We start from the raw sequence: 3,502 nt of genomic DNA, 5'->3' as shown, positions 1-3,502 counted from the left end.
CTGGAACTAATCCATGTAAAGTACCTTGCATGGTATCTGGCATAGGATATATGCTCAATAAATGACAGCCATGCATGAAGCCAGGTCTTTTCAAAATATCACTCACACAGCTCTTACAATCTAAGGAGAATATGGAAGAGAAACGTGGATGTTTGCCTTTCAACCTTGATGTGAGGTTTTGCTTATAACATCCAAGCTCAGCAGTATCTCTGCAGATGCTAATTGTACCAATTTCCTGGATTCTCCCGATTTTTAAAAAATTCATAAACATGTTGGAAGCACCCCTTGTGTACAAATGTCCAAGTGAAATGCCATGTTCTCTTTTAAATCTAGGATTCATTCACTTAATTATTTGTTTCACAAGTATGTATTAAGGACCTACAGAGTGTGTCAGACATGATTGTAGATACTGGCATTGCAGCAGGTAAGAAAACAGAAAAGATGTCTGTTTTCACAAAATGTATGTTTCAGGAATATGAAATGGAAAAGAAGGTATGTGGAGGGGAGAAAAGAGGAGAATGAAAATTTCAGTACTGACAATTACTGTTACAAAATAAAACTGGCAGGGGATTACTTTATATTAAACAGATGGCCAGGTGCAGTGGCACACACCTAGAATCAAAATCAGCACTTTGGGAGGCTGAAGCAGGAGAAGGATTGCTTAAGCCCAGAAGTTCAAGACCAGCCTGAGCAACATAATGAGACCCCATCTCTGCAAAAAAAAAAAAAAAAAAGGAAAAATTATACACCTGTAGTCCAAGCTACTCCAGAGGCTGGGGTGGCAGTGTTTCTTGGGCCTGGGAGACTGAGGCTACAGTAAGCTGTGATCATGCCACTACACTCCAGCCTGGGCAACAGAACAAGACAGGTGTTCTCAAAAAATAAAAAACAAAAACAGGTGTTCAGAGAAGTCCTCTATAAGGAGGTGATATTTGAGTTGGGATCTGAATAACTGGGAGAAATTATTGCAAACAGAGGAACAGCTCATGTAAGCTAAGAAGGCATGAGCTTGGTACATAAAAAGAGTAGTCAAAGGAAGGACAATGGCGCTGGATCATAGAGAGCAGTGAGGAGGATGTGAGACAGCAGGATTCTATGATCTATGATGGTATAGAACTTGGGTTGGCTTGGTTCCTAGATTCTGACTGAGTGGAAAGCCTCATAAGGCAGAAAAAATAAAAACTGATTTTAAGGTGCATTTTTCATGCATGGTTAGTTTCTTAAGTCTGTTATTCTGATATCCAACCTGGTTTCTGCTTATAGCAGACATTTGTTGTTATTGTGAGTCCAACATCCCCTTTTCCTTTTCTTCTAGAAGAGAAAAGAATGCTCTTCTGATTGTCACCAGTTGGTTGACTGGAGTGAGGTTCTAATCAGTGTTCCTGTAGCCAAAGAGAGGATAAATAATCTAGGCAAAACCAATCAGAAACTCTTCCTGGGAATTTTCTAACTGAAATTTATAGGGAAAATCTCTTTTTCATTACAAGTGATGACACTTTAAAGATAAAGTTCTCTGTCATCCGAGCACTTTGGGAGGCCGAAGCAGGCAGATCACGAGGTCAGGAGATCGAGACCTGCCTGGCCAACATGGTAAAACCCCATCTCTACTGAAACACACACACACACACACACACACACACACACACAAATTAGTCAGGTGTGGTCGCAGGCTTTTGTAGTCCCATCTACTTGTGAGACTGAGGCAGGAGAATCGCTTGAACCGGGAGGCGGAGGTTGCAATGAGCTGAGATCACACCACTGTGCTCCAGACTGGGCAATAGAGTAAGACTCCATCTCAAAAAATTTTTAAAAAATAAAATATATAAAGTTAAAATTCTGAGGCAACTTGTAACCATGGGTTCAGGCTTATGGGGAGAGCAGGTCTCAAATAGTGAAAAAGAAAAAAGAAGCAGAGATAAAAGATTGGGAGATAGAGACAGACAAATAGACCTGAGGCTTTCATTTTCCTAGGTCAAGGCTGCGGGGCCATCTCTACTCCTACAGCTCTCACAGTTTGGTTTCTCACCCCCCAAAATCCTCTATGGTTTAAGGTAGCTTGAGTTGGACTTCTGTCATTTCACCAAGTCCTCACTGTTACACAGTTCACGTCTCCATATTAAAGCCAAGTGCTTCCCAATTCCTGTCTTCCTCCCTGGTTCTTGCCTACAGTCTCCTCAGATACCTAGCATCTATCTACATACAGTTTCTCTTGGTTCTCGCAGTATTGGGAAGGGAAATGGCACAGTCATTAAGGACCTGAATTTAAAGAAGCAGATTTATGGCCAAACTCCAGCTCACTTCAGTCTAACTATCAGCCTAAACCAAATTACTTAGCCAGTCTGAATCCCTGTTTCTTCACCTGGAAAGAAATAGAAAAAGCAAGTGCCATCTTCCTAAGCTGGGGGAGCACTTAAATGAGATCATAAAAGTAAGGCATTCTGCACCATGCTTGGCACATAGTCAGTCTTCCATAAAACGCAGACTTCATTACAACTCCTTGTTTCAATATTGCCGTAACTTCCTTTTAGAATTTGTCTTCTGTGGCTGGCCAAATGAAATTAAATTGCTTCATTCTCCACCCCCCTTTCCATCCCAACTTTCACTGCTGCCCTACTGACTAGCTTCTTAATCCATCATAGATATATAAAAATCATCATACACACACACACACACACACACACACACACAAAACATTGGGCTGTGTGCCTATGAAGATCTAAATAAAACTGAGGTGTGTGACCCCAGTGCAGGTGCTGTGTACTTCAGATCATTAATGCTGATTGCAGTATATTGTGTCACTGCTATGACATGAGAAAGTGTGAGATTGGCTGCAAATGGTTGTACAAGCTGATACGTTTTTGGAACTCAAATATGATGCTGTTCTCGTATTGGGAGTGTTGACAAGATAATATATGCAAAGCATTTGGTTTCCTTGGAAGACAGGTATGAGCAAAATACAAAGTAGGATTAATTATTGATTATCTGTGAGAATGAGAAATAGGGAAGAAAAGATACATACTTCTCTTTTGGCACATTTTACATTCTGCCTTCTACTGTAATTATTGCAATTATATTGCAAATGGACTATAAGCTTCTCAAGAATAGGGACTTTGCCTTATTAATTGTTGTAACTCCTATAATTCCTGGAAAATAGGAGGTTTTCAATAAATGTTGGTTAAATGAATGCTGAATAAACAATTGGAATACATGGTTAATAAGAAGACATTAATTCACATGTGGTATAATAAAGAATAAGCAAGAAACAAGGAAGTGTTATTCTGTGAAATGAGAACAGACTTTGGGTTTAAATATGAGCTTTCCCATTGATCAGTTTTAAAACCTAGGTTGATACTTGATATAGTTAATCTTTTCCTTTTCATTGAAATAATAGGAACCTACTTGATACTTTGCACAAAAATTAAACATAGCAATGCCTGGAACAGCTCAAAAAATAATACAATTATTAGTAGAATCCTAGTGCTTCCATTTATACCCATGGTGA

This window comes from Rhinopithecus bieti, unplaced genomic scaffold (assembly GCF_001698545.2).
Source record: "Rhinopithecus bieti isolate Rb0 unplaced genomic scaffold, ASM169854v2 scaffold_41114, whole genome shotgun sequence".
Taxonomy (NCBI): Eukaryota; Metazoa; Chordata; class Mammalia; order Primates; family Cercopithecidae; genus Rhinopithecus; species Rhinopithecus bieti.
The sequence above is the reverse complement of the archived record's forward strand: the minus strand, read 5'-3'. Positions refer to the sequence as shown.